The sequence below is a fragment of the Phyllobates terribilis genome, unplaced genomic scaffold, assembly GCF_046119375.1.
Source record: "Phyllobates terribilis strain yellow unplaced genomic scaffold, ASM4611937v1 Scaffold_81__1_contigs__length_6697587, whole genome shotgun sequence".
In the NCBI taxonomy this organism is placed as follows: Eukaryota; Metazoa; Chordata; class Amphibia; order Anura; family Dendrobatidae; genus Phyllobates; species Phyllobates terribilis.
The window spans coordinates 2,208,056-2,223,313 of NW_027362841.1; positions in this window are offsets into that span (position 1 = coordinate 2,208,056).

Genomic DNA, 15,258 nt, shown 5'->3' on the forward strand with positions numbered 1-15,258 from the left:
CACTATGTGTATTATCTCTGTAATGTGACATCACTGTGTTTATTTTCTCACTACTGTGACCTCACTATGTGCATTATCTCTGTACTGTGACATCACTATGTGCATTATCTCTGTACTGTGACCTCACTATGTGCATTATATATGTACTGTGACCTCACTATGTGCATTATCTATGTACTGTGACCTCACTATGTGCATTATCTATGTACTATGACCTCACTATGTGCATTATCTCTGTACTGTGACATCACTATGTGTATTATCTCTGTAACGTGACATCACTGTGCTTATTATCTCTGTACTGTGACATCACTATGTCTATTATCTCTGTAATGTGACATCACTGTGTTTATTATCTCTCTACTGTGACCTCACTATGTGCATTATCTCTGAACTGTGACCTCACTATGTCTATTATCTCTGTAATGTGACATCACTGTATTTATTATCTCTGTAATGTGACATCACTATGTGCATTATCTCTGTACTGTTACCTCACTATGTGCATTATCTCTGTACTGTGACATCACTATGTGTATTATCTCTGTAACGTGACATCACTGTGCTTATTATCTCTGTACTGTGACATCACTATGTCTATTATCTCTGTAATGTGACATCACTGTGTTTATTATCTCTCTACTGTGACCTCACTATGTGCATTATCTCTGAACTGTGACCTCACTATGCGCATTATCTATGTAATGTTACCTCACTATGTCTTTTATCTCTGTAATGTGACATCACTGTATTTATTATCTCTGCAATGTGACATCACTATGTGCATTATCTCTGTACTGTGACATCACTATGTGCATTATCTATGTACTGTGACCTCACTATGTGCATTATCTCTGTACTGTGACATCACTATGTGCATTATCTATTTACTGTGACCTCACTATGTGCATTATCTATGTACTGTGACATCACTATGTCTATTATCTCTGTAATGTGACATCACTGTATTTATTATCTCTGCAATGTGACATCACTATGTGCATTATCTCTGTACTGTGACATCACTATGTGCATTATCTATGTACTGTGACCTCACTATGTGCATTATCTCTGTACTGTGACATCACTATGTGAATTATCTATTTACTGTGACCTCACTATGTGCATTATCTATGTACTGTGACCTCTCTATGTGCATTATCTCTGTACTCTGACCTCTCTATGTGCGTTATCTATGTACTGTGACCTCACTATGTGCATTATCTATGTACTGTGACATCACTATGTGCATTATCTATGTACTGTGACATCACTATGTGTATTATCTCTGTAATGTGACATCACTATGTGTATTTTCTCTGTAACGTGACATCACTGTGCTTATTATCTCTGTACTGTGACATCACTATGTCTATTATCTCTGTAATGTGACATCACTGTGTTTATTATCTCTCTACTGTGACTCCACTATGTGCATTATCTCTGTACTGTGACCTCACTATGTGCATTATCTCTGTAATGTGACATCACTGTATTTATTATCTCTGTAATGTGACCTCACTATGTGCATTATCTCTGTACTGTGGCATCACTATGTGCATTATCTATGTACTGTGACCTCACTATGTGCATTATCTCTGTATTGTGACATCACTATGTGCATTATCTATTTACTGTGACCTCACTATGTGCATTATCTATGTACTGTGACCTCACTATGTGCATTATCTATGTACTGTGACATCACTATGTGTATTATCTCTGTAATGTGATATCACTGTGTTTATTATCTCTCTACTGTGACCTCACTATGTGCATTATCTCTGTAATGTGACATCACTGTATTTATTATCTCTGTAATGTGACATCACTATGTGCATTATCTCTGTACTTTGACCTCACTACGTGTATTATCTCCGTACTCTGACCTCATTATGTGCATTATCTATGTACTGTGACCTCACTATGTGCATTATCTCTGTAATGTGACACCACTGTGTTTATTATCTCTCTACTGTGACCTCACTATGTGCATTATCTATGTACTGTGACCTCACTATGTGCATTATCTCTGTAGTTTGACCTCACTATTTGCATTATCTCTGTACTCTGACCTCACTATGTGCATTATCTATGTACTGTGACCTCACTATGTGCTTTATCTCAGTAGTGTGACCTCACTATTTGCATTATCTCTGTACTCTGACCTCACTATGTGCATTATCTATGTACTGTGACCTCACTATGTGCGTTATCTATGTACTGTGACCTCACTATGTGCATGATCTATATACTGTGACATCACTATGTGTATTATCTCTCTAATGTGACATCACTGTGTTTATTATCTCTCTACTGTGACCTCACTATGTGCATTATCTCTTTACTGTGACCTCACTATGTGCATTATCTCTGTGCTGTGACCTCACTATTTGCATTATCTCTATACTGTGACATCACTATGTGTGTTATCTCTGTACTGTGACATCACTATGTGTATTATCTCTGTAATGTGACATCACTGTGTTTATTTTCTCACTACTGTGACCTCACTATGTGCATTATCTCTGTAGTGTGACCTCACTATGTGCATTATCTCTGTACTGTGACCTCACTATGTGCATTATCTATGTACTATGACCTCACTATGTGCATTATCTCTGTACTGTGACATCACTATGTGTATTATCTCTGTAACGTGACATCACTGTGCTTATTATCTCTGTACTGTGACATCACTATGTCTATTATCTCTGTAATGTGACATCACTGTGTTTATTATCTCTCTACTGTGACCTCACTATGTGCATTATCTCTGAACTGTGACCTCACTATGTGCATTATCTATGTACTGTGACATCACTATGTGCATTATCTCTGAACTGTGACCTCACTATGTGCATTATCTATGTACTGTGACCTCACTATGTCTATTATCTCTGTAATGTGACATCACTGTATTTATTATCTCTGTAATGTGACATCACTATGTGCATTATCTCTGTACTGTGACCTCACTATGTGCATTATCTCTGTACTGTGACATCACTATGTGTATTATCTCTGTAACGTGACATCACTGTGCTTATTATCTCTGTACTGTGACATCACTATGTCTATTATCTCTCTAATGTGACATCACTGTGTTTATTATCTCTCTACTGTGACCTCACTATGTGCATTATCTCTGAACTGTGACCTCACTATGTGCATTATCTATGTAATGTTACCTCACTATGTCTATTATCTCTGTAATGTGACATCACTGTATTTATTATCTCTGTAATGTGACATCACTATGTGCATTATCTCTGTACTGTGACATCACTATGTGCATTATCTATGTACTGTGACCTCACTATGTGCATTATCTCTGTACTGTGACATCACTATGTGCATTATCTATTTACTGTGACCTCACTATGTGCATTATCTATGTACTGTGACATCACTATATGCATTATCTCTGTACTCTGACCTCTCTATGTGCGTTATCTATGTACTGTGACATCACTATGTGCATTATCTATGTACTGTGACATCACTATGTGCATTATCTATGTACTGTGACATCACTATGTGTATTATCTCTGTAATGTGACATCACTATGTGTATTTTCTCTGTAACGTGACATCACTGTGCTTATTATCTCTGTACTGTGACATCACTATGTCTATTATCTCTGTAATGTGACATCACTGTGTTTATTATCTCTCTACTGTGACCTCACTATGTGCATTATCTCTGTACTGTGACCTCAATATGTGTATTATTTCTGTAATGTGACATCACTGTATTTATTATCTCTGTAATGTGACATCACTATGTGCATTATCTCTGTACTGTGGCATCACTATGTGCATTATCTCTGTATTGTGACATCACTATGTGCATTATCTATTTACTGTGACCTCACTATGTGCATTATCTATGTACTGTGACCTCACTATGTGCATTATCTATGTACTGTGATCTCACTATGTGCATTATCTCTGTACTGTGACATCACTATGTGTATTATCTCTGTAACGTGACATCACTGTGCTTATTATCTCTGTACTGTGACATCACTATGTCTATTATCTCTGTAATGTGACATCACTGTATTTATTATCTCTGTAATGTGACATCACTATGTGCATTATCTCTGTACTGTGACATCACTATGTGCATTATCTATGTACTGTGACCTCACTATGTGCATTATCTCTGTACTGTGACATCACTATGTGCATTATCTATGTACTGTGACATCACTATGTGCATTATCTATGTACTGTGACATCACTATATGCATTATCTCTGTATTCTGACCTCTCTATGTGCGTTATCTATGTACTGTGACCTCACTATGTGCATTATCTATGTACTGTGACATCACTATGTGCATTATCTTTGTACTGTGACATCACTATGTGTATTATCTCTGTAATGTGACATCACTATGTGTATTTTCTCTGTAACGTGACATCACTGTGCTTATTATCTCTGTACTGTGACATCACTATGTCTATTATCTCTGTAATGTGACATCACTGTGTTTATTATCTCTCTACTGTGACCTCACTATGTGCATTATCTCTGTACTGTGACCTCACTATGTGTATTATCTCTGTAATGTGACATCACTGTATTTATTTTCTCTGTAATGTGACATCACTATGTGCATTATCTCTGTACTGTGACCTCACTATGTGCATTATCTCTGTATTGTGACATCACTATGTGCATTATCTATTTCCTGTGACCTCACTATGTGCATTATCTATGTACTGTGACCTCACTATGTGCATTATCTATGTACTGTGACCTCACTATGTGCATTATCTATGTACTGTGACATCACTATGTGTATTATCTCTGTACTGTGACATCACTATGTGCATTATCTATGTACTATGACATCACTATGTGCATTATCTCTGTACTGTGACCTCACTATGTGCATTATCTATGTACTGTGACCTCACTATGTGCATTATCTATGTACTGTGACCTCACTATGTGCATTATCTATGTAATGTGATATCACTGTGTTTATTATCTCTCTACTGTGACCTCACTATGTGCATTATCTCTGTAATGTGACATCACTGTATTTATTATCTCTGTATTGTGACATCACTATGTGCATTATCTCTGTACTGTGGCATCACTATGTGCATTATCTATGTACTGTGACCTCACTATGTGCATTATCTCTGTAATGTGACATCACTGTGTTTATTATCTCTCTACTGTGACCTCACTATGTGCATTATCTATGTACTGTGACCTCACTATTTGAATTATCTCTGTACTCTGACCTCACTATGTGCATTATCTATGTACTGTGACCTCACTATGTGCATTATCTATGTATTGTGACCTCACTATGTGCATTATCTGTGCAATGTGACATCACTATATGTATTATCTCTGTAATGTGACATCACTGTATTTATTTTCTCTGTAATGTGACATCACTATGTGCATTATCTCTGTACTGTGACCTCACTACGTGCATTATCTCTGTACTCTGACCTCACTATGTGCATTATCTATGTAATGTGACCTTACTATGTGTATTATCTCTGTAATGTGACATCACTATGTGCATTATCTATGTACAGTGACCTCACTATGTGCATTATCTCTGTACTCTGACCTCACTATGTGCATTATCTATGTACTGTGACCTTACTATGTGTATTATCTCTGTAATGTGACATCACTGTATTTATTATCTCTGTAATGTGACATCACTATGTGCATTATCTCTGTACTGTGACCTCACTATGTGCATTATCTATGCAATGTGACATCACTATATGTATTATCTCTGTAATGTGACATCACTGTATTTATTTTCTCTGTAATGTGACATCACTATGTGCATTATCTCTGTACTGTGACCTCACTACGTGCATTATCTCTGTACTCTGACCTCACTATGTGCATTATCTATGTAATGTGACCTTACTATGTGTATTATCTCTGTAATGTGACATCACTATGTGCATTATCTATGTACAGTGACCTCACTATGTGCATTATCTCTGTACTCTGACCTCACTATGTGTATTATTTCTGTAATGTGACATCACTGTGTTTATTATCTCTCTACTGTGACCTCACTATTTGCATTATCTCTGTAATGTGACATCACTGTGTTTATTTTCTCTCTACTTTGACCTCACTATGTGCATTATCTCTGTACTGTGACCTCACTATGTGCATTATCTATGTACTGTGACCTCAATATGTGCATTATCTCTGTACTGTGACCTCACTATGTGCATTATCTCTGTACTGTGACATCACTATGTGTATTATCTCTGTAATGTGACATCACTGTATTTATTATCTCTGTAATGTGACATCACTATATGCATTATCTTTGTACTGTGACATCACTATGTGCATTATCTATGTACTGTGACGTCATTATGTGCATTATATTTGTACTGTGACATCACTATGTGCATTATCTATTTACTGTGACCTCACTATGTGCATTATCTATGTACTGTGACATCACTATGTGCATTATCTCTGTACTCTGACCTCACTATGTTCATTATCTATGTACTGTAACCTCACTATGTGTTTTATCTCTGTAATGTGACATCACTGTGTTTATTATCTCTCTACTGTGACCTCACTATGTGCATTATCTCTCTACTGTGACCTCACTATGTGCATTATCTCTGTACTGTGACCTCACTATGTGTATTGTCTCTGTACTGTGACCTCACTATGTGCATTATCTCTGTAATCTGACCTCACTATGTTCATTATCTATGTACTGTAACCTCACTATGTGTATTATCTCTATAATGTGACATCACTGTGTTTATTATCTCTCTACTGTGACCTCACTATGTGCATTATCTCTGTACTGTGACCTCACTATGTGTATTGTCTCTGTACTGTGACATCACTATGTGCATTATCTCTGTACTCTGACCTCACTATGTTCATTATCTATGTACTGTAACCTCACTATGTGTATTATCTCTATAATGTGACATCACTGTGTTTATTATCTCTCTACTGTGACCTCACTATGTGCATTATCTCTATAATGTGACATCACTGTGTTTATAATCTCTGTACTGTGACCTCACTATGTGTTTTATCTCTGTAATGTGACATCACTGTGTTTATTATCTCTACTGTGACCTCACTATGTGCATTATCTCTGTACTGTGACCTCACTATGTGCATTATCTCTCTACTGTGACCTCACTATGTGTATTGTCTCTGTACTGTGACCTCACTATGTACATTATTTATGTACTGTGACATCACTATGTGCATTATCTATGTACTGTGACATCACTATGTGTATTATCTCTGTAATGTAACATCACTGTGTTTATTATCTCTCTACTGTGACCTCACTATGTGCATTATCTATGTACTGTGACCTCACTATGTGCATTATCTATGTGCTGTGACATCACTATGTGCATTATCTCTGTGCTGTAACATCACTATGTGTATTATCTTTGTAATGTGACATCACTGTGTTTATTATCTCTCTACTGTGACCTCACTATTTGCATTATGTCTATACTGTGACATCACTATGTGTATTATCTCTGTAATGTGACATCACTGTGTTTATTATCTCTCTACTGTGACCTCACTATGTGCATTGTCTATGTAGTGTGACCTCACTATGTGCATTATCTCAGTAGTGTGACCTCACTATTTGCATTATCTCTGTACTCTGACCTCACTATGTGCATTATCTATGTACTTTGACCTCACTATGTGCATTATCTATGTACTGTGACATCACTATTTGTATTATCCCTGTAATGTGACATCACTGTTTTTATTATCTCTCTACTGTGACCTCTCTATGTGCATTATCTCTGTACTGTGACCTCACTATGTGCATTATCTCTGTACTCTGACCTCACTATGTGCATTATCTATGTACTGTGACCTCACTATGTGTATTATCTCTGTAATGTGACATCACTGTATTTATTATCTCTGTAATGTGACATCACTATGTGCATTATCTCTGTACTGTGACCTCACTACGTGCATTATCTCTGTACTCTGACCTCACTATGTGCATTATCTATGTACTGTGACCTCACTATGTGTATTATCTCTGTAATGTGACATCACTGTGTTTATTATCTCTCTACTGTGACCTCACTATGTGCATTATCTCTGTACTGTGACCTCACTATATGCATTATCTCTGTACTGTGACCTCACTATGTGCATTATCTATGTAATGTGACCTCACTATGTGCATTATCTATGTACTCTGACCTCACTATGTGTATTAACTCTGTAATGTGACATCACTGTGTTTATAATCTCTGTACTGTGACCTCACTATGTCTATTATCTCTGTAGTGTGACATCACTGTGTTTATTATATCTCTACTGTGACCTCACTATGTGCATTATCTCTGTACTGTGACCTCACTATGTGCATTATCTATGTAATGTGACCTCACTATGTGTATTATCTCTGTACTGTGACCTCACTATGTGCATTATCTATGTACTGTGACCTCACTATGTGCATTATCTATGTACTGTGACATCACTATGTGCATTATCTCTGTACTGTGACCACACTATGTGCATTATCTCTGTACTGTGACCTCACTATGTGCATTATCTATGTACTATGACCTCACTATGTGCATTATCTATGTAATGTGACCTCACTATGTGCATTATCTATGTACTATGACCTCACTATGTGCATTATCTATGTAATGTGACCTCACTATGTGTATTATCTCTGTACTGTGACCTCACTATGTGCATTATCTATGTACTGTGACCTCACTATGTGCATTATCTATGTAATGTGACATCACTATGTGCATTATCTATGTACTGTGACATCACTATGTGCATTATCTATGTACTGTGACCTCACTATGTGTGTTATCTATGTACTGTGACATCACTATGTGCATTATCTCTCTACTGTGACCACACTATTTGCGTTATCTCTGTACTCTGACCTCACTACGTGCATTATCTCTGTAGTGTGACCTCACTATGTGTATTATCTCTGTAATGTGACATCACTATTAAAGATGAGCGTTGTTCTTCTCGAACTGTTCGCCAATCTCAAATTCGAGCTGTTTTGGGCGGTGTTCGAGCCGTTCGGCGAACACGAACAATTTGAGAAAAATTCGGCTGTTCGAGGTTATGTTCGATAACTGTTCGTGCACCAAAATCATAACTGGATTTTTTCTCAGTAATGATGAAAATTAATGTTAATACGCAGTTTGAGTGTACAGCGGGGCGGGGGGAGGGGCAGGGGATGGATCTCTGCAGGAACAATGAAGATCTCCATTTTTTTTTCTCTTTCCCGCATTTACAGTGGGGAGGTGCAATCTGTCAGCCTATCAGCAGCGCACACACGGAGCAAAGTGCTTTTTTCACACAAGCAAGGGCATGTGTCATTGGCAGTGTATGTCACATGTCCTTGCCCTATAAGACCAAGCCATTTTCCCCGTCGCCACCATTTTCTCACTGCTGCAGCTGCGTGTTAGACGGCACCGCTGTTGCTGTGTGCGCTATACCTTTTTAATTTCAAGCCAATTTTCGCACAAATCTACAGATAGCTTGGGAGTAGGGAATAGTTGTGATTGCAGTCCTTTTAAGGACTAGGTTACAGCATTTCCTACGACTTTTATCAGGCAGGTCTGTGCTCTTAAATAGATAGATTGTGGGAGTAAAGACTAATTGTAATTGCAGTCCTTTTCAGGACTAGGTTACATCAGTTCCTATCAGTTTTTGCCAGGCAGGTCTGTGCCAGTGCTGTGCAAGTTTTTTACACAGCATTTGGCTGAATCTAGCAAAGCTAATCCTTTTTGGCCTATTGCAGAGTGTGTTAGTCAGTGGAGTAGCCTATCTGTGTTGCAAGATATACCACCTGTGTATAGAATAACAATTTTTTTACTGCACCTAGTGAAGTAAAATCTTTTGGGCATAGCATCATTCTATTAGTCCATCTATACTGACCTCCATCAGGTTGCAAATTAAAAATAATTTTTATCTGCATCTACCTCTGAAAAAATATTTGGCCTTCTAGCAGTGTGTGGGACTTGTTCTATTAATCCATCTATACTGACCTCCATCAGGTTGCAAATTGAATACAATTTTTTTCTGCATCTAACCCAGCCAATAGTTTTGGCCTAATACCACAGTTTGGCCACTCAGCTCTGCTGGGTTCCCATCCATTGTTTTTTTGTGCAAACAACTCCAGAGTTGTGAATTAGTTAACCACCAAAATGAGTGGAAAAAGGCCTGCTGCTGGTGGAAAGGGGAATAGGCGTGTTGGGAAGGGGAAAAAAGGTTGTGTCCGTGGGGTAGGTGTTAAAGCAACAGTAACATCTGCAGAAGAAAGACCATCTTCCAGCCAAACTAAAATGTCTACTTCTTTTAGCGGACAATGTGATAAGATCCCTTTCTTACGGCCACGCCAATCGCTACAAATTCCAGATGAGGCACAAAAACAGCAGGTGCTTCAACGGATATCAAGTGCTCCTTTAAGTGGGCTCTCCTCCACATCAACTTCAACATCACAAATACTCCAGTCCTCAAAGGTGTCACCCAAATCGCACTTGCTTCCTCACAGCTCCCAAATCTCCAGCTGCCCGTCTGAGTATGAGGTAGAACAGATGGTTGAGTCTGCAGAGCTGTTTACTCATACTATAGCCTGGGAATCAGAGGTCGACTCCAGCGCTTCTGTGAATCCAGACGAGGAAATGATCTGCACTGATGCCCAGAATCTTTATGAGTCGGATCCAGGACCAGACGCAGAAGGTTCTGACCATAATGTAGACCCTCATTCCCAAACTGTAACTCCTGTTGGTGGAGACAATGAGGAAGACGATGATGAGACTCAAATACCTGATTGGAGCGACAACTTTAGTTTTTTGTCAGGGCAGGAACAGGTTGGCTCTGAGGACGACGGGTGTGATAACGCAAAGGGTGATGATGATGAGGTTGGAGATCCCACTTACTGTCAACCCACAGTCAGCCAAGAGATGAGATCAGCAGAGGAGGAGGAGGAGGATGCTAGTGACGACGAGGTCAGGTTGTGCCTTCCTGGACAGAGACGTAGTACTGGAAGCACGTCAACAACTGCATCCTCAAACACAACTCTGCCTCTCACCACAAGTCGTGGTGGCTCTTCAGGTCGCATGGGTGCTAAGCCTTGCATAGCCTGGGCATTTTTTCAGATCGATAAAGATGACCCAACTCGTGTTATCTGTAACATTTGTCAGCAAAAGCTAAGTAGAGGCCAAAAAATACATAGTTTGAGTACTTCATGCATGAACCGGCACATGGACATGAAGCATAAGTTGCAGTGGGAAGCTCACTGTGCTACAATGCGGCCTAGCCGGCCGGGCCAACCACCATCTGCCATATCTTGTGCATCCGCGGCCTCTTCATCCTCTGTGACTGGGGGGACAGCAGTCACACCTGTTTTGGGGCGCAAACCTGCCACCTCTTTACGCGCAACAGCCAGAGTGATTGGCAGGTCATCATTTTCTTTGGAGGTGGTAACACCAGCTGGTGTTGAGCGCTGTCCGACATTGATAGCACCACCTTTGGATCAAGGCAACCTAACATGTCCGCCTGCATCTTCCTCACAGACCGGCAGTTTGCCGGGGACACCCTTATCAACCCCGTCTAAGCACAATAGCCAGCCCTCGGTCCCTCAGATGTGGACAAGTAAAAGACTATTTCCTCCTAGCCATGAGAAAGCTAAGAGGTTGAATTTCACCATCTGCAAGCTCTTGGCTACAGAAATGCTGCCTTTCCACATGGTGGACACAGAGGATTTTCGAGACCTTATGTCCGTCGCAGTGCCCCAGTACCAGATGCCCAGTCGGCACTACTTCTCAAAGAAAGGTGTGCCTGCGCTCCACCAGCATGTCGCACACAACATCACCGCTTCTTTGAGAAACTCTGTGTGTGACAGGGTGCATTTCACCACAGACACTTGGACGAGTAGGCATGGACAGGGGCGTTACATGTCGCTGACTGGGCACTGGGTAACTATGGTGACAGCAGGACAAGGGGCTGCTGTCCAAGTCTTGCCGTCCCCACGAGTTGTGTGTCAATCCTCTTTATCTCAAAGTTCCTCCACTGCTTCTGCCTCCTCAACCTCCTCTCGGTCCTCCACCTGCACCCAAAGCCTGTCTGGTCGTGCCACAAGCTTTCTAACTGCGCAGAAGGGATCCTGCACACCTCCTTACTATGCTGGCAGTAGGGCTCAACGTCATCAGGCGGTTTTTACTTTGAAATGTCTGGGAAATGTGAGTCACACAGCTGAGGAGTTGTGGTCAGCTCTGGAGAACCAGTTTCATGAATGGTTGTCTCCACTGGACCTGAAACCAGGGAAGGCCGTGTGCGACAATGCTGCAAACCTGGGTGCGGCCCTTCGCCTGGGCAATGTCACACACGTGCCTTGTATGGCTCACGTGTTGAACCTGGTTGTCCAGCGATTTTTAGCCCACTATCCCGGACTAGATGGCCTTCTGCAGAGGGCACGGTCGCTGTGTGCTCACTTCCGCCGTTCGCATCCCGCAGCTCAGCGACTTACATCTCTACAGAAGTCGTTGGGCCTGCCACTTCACCGGCTAAAATGCGATGTGCCTACCCGGTGGAATTCAACTCTGCACATGTTGCAGCGACTGTGGCAGCACCGACAAGCCCTGGTGCAATACGTTCTGACGTATAGCCTGGGCCAACGAGATCCGGAGGTGGGGCAAATCACGCTGGAGGAGTGGTCTCAGATCAGGGACCTATGCACCCTTCTGCACAGTTTTGAAATGGCGACGAAGATGTTTAGTGCTGACGATGCCATTATCAGCATGACTATTCCGGTGATTTACATGCTGGAGCACATGTTAAACAGAATTCGGAGTCAGGTGGTGCGACAAGAGGAGGTGGAGGAAGTAGAGGAGGAGGAGTTGTATGCGGAAGGGCTAACATCTGCAAGGTCCAGACGGTCGGCAGCACCAAGGCGGCAGGCATGTGAGGGTGGGGGAGATGGTTTTACCAGGGCGCATGGTAGCAGCCAAACTAGTGAGGAAGGTGCAGGAGCCCAGGAAGAAGTGGAGGACGAACTGATGGAAGACTGATCAGATGAGGGAGACCTTGATCAAATTTCTGTTGTGCGAGGTTGGGGGGAGAGGACAGAGGAAGGAAGCATGATTGTTACCTCGCCACCAACACAACAGGGACTTGGTGCTCCTGGATGCACAACACACATGAGTGCCTTCTTGCTGCACTACCTGCAACATGACCCTCGAATTGGGAGAATTAGAAATAATCCTGACTACTGGGTTGCCACACTGTTAGATCCCCGGTACAAAAGTAAATTTGCAGAAATTATTCCTGCCATAGAAAGGGATGCACGCATGCAGGAGTATCAGCAGAGACTGTTGCAGAATGTTACATGTGCTTTTCCACAAAACACCAGTGGTGCACGTAGTGAATCTCACAGTTCCAACTTGCCAACCGTGGGACCGTTAAGTGTTCAGCACTCAAACCGTAACAGAACCACAGTATCTGCTGGTAACATCAATTTTGCGGAATCATTTCACCACTTTTTTAGCCCATCCTTTGCAAGGCCACAGGAGACAAGAAGTCTGACACATAGTCAACGCCTAAAGACGATGATACAGGAGTATCTCCAAGTAAACATTGAAGCCATGACTGTGTCACTGTACCCTTGCTCTTTTTGGGCTTCCAATCTGGATAAATGGCCAGAGCTAGCCACTTACGCCTTGGAGATCTTGTCATGCCCCGCAGCCAGCGTTCTGTCTGAACGTGTGTTCAGCGCTGCTGGTGGTGTGCTGACAGATAAGCGCACGCGGCTCTCCACTGATAATGTAGACAGACTCACGTTCATAAAGATGAACAAATCATGGATCCGAAATGACTTTTCTACCCCTGTGTCATCCTGGGGAGAGTAAAAGCTTGATGATTGGTTAAAATCACCTCACCAACCGTTTTAAGCTTTCAAATTACTAATCATGTTTATCTGTATCTTGGGTGGAAAATAATTTGGGCTTTGTAGCAGTGTGCAGTACTGATTCTATTAGGCCATCTATAATAAGCTCCACCAGATTTAAAATTACTAATCATGTTTATCTGTATCTTGGCTGGAAAATAATTTGGGCTTTGTAGCAGTGTGCAGCACTGATCCTATTAGGCCATCTATAATAAGCTCCACCAGATTTAAAATTACTAATCATGTTTATCTGTATCTTGGCTGGAAAATAATTTGGGCTTTGTAGCAGTGTGCAGCACTGATTCTATTAGGCCATCTATAATAAGCTCCACCAGATTTAAAATTACTAATCATGTTTATCTGTATCTTGGCTGGAAAATAATTTGGGCTTTGTAGCAGTGTGCAGCACTGATCCTATTAGGCCATCTATACTAAGCTCCACCAGATTTAAAATTAATAATAATTTTTAGCTGCATCTAGCCCGGAAAATAATTTTGGGGCTCCGAGATGCGCAAGACACATAAGTGCCTTCTTGCTGCACTACCTGCAACATGACCCTCATATTGTCAGAATTCGAAGTAATCATGACTACTGGGTTGCCACACTCTTAGATCCCCCAAACTTTTCGATCAACCTTTTCATTTTAAAAAAGACCAAAAAAATGGTCATTTTTGAAATTATAAGCATTAGCAGGTTATTAGAAACTGAAATCAAACAGTTTTCAACTCAAAACTTTATTCTAGGTGATGTTACATTTTCACATAGGACCCCTTGTTCGAAAGGAGCTTCTGAACTCTCTCGTCCATTGAATTTGTCAGGTTTTGGATGGTTTCTGCTTCAATTGTTTTGCATGAGGACAGAATACCCTCCCAGAGCTGTTGCTTAGTTGTGAACTGCCTCCCGCCATCATAGACACTCCTTTTGATGATGCTCCAGAGGTTCTGAATGGGGTAGAGGTCAGGGGAGCATGGGGGTCACACCATAAGTTTGTCCCCTTTTATGCCCATATCAGCCAGAGATGCAGATGTTTTATGTGCAGCATGAGATGGTGCATTATCATGAATAAAAATGATCTTGCTGTGGAATACACGGTTCTTCTTCTTGAACCATGGCAGGAAGTGCTGTTTGAGAAAATCCACATACATTATGGAGTTCATCTTTACCCCTTCAGGGATCCTAAAGGGGCCGACAATCTCTCTCCCCATGATTCCAGCCCAAAACATTACTCCACCTCCTCCTTGTTGGCGCTGTAGCCGTGTTTGTGTGGGGTGTCCATCAACCAGCC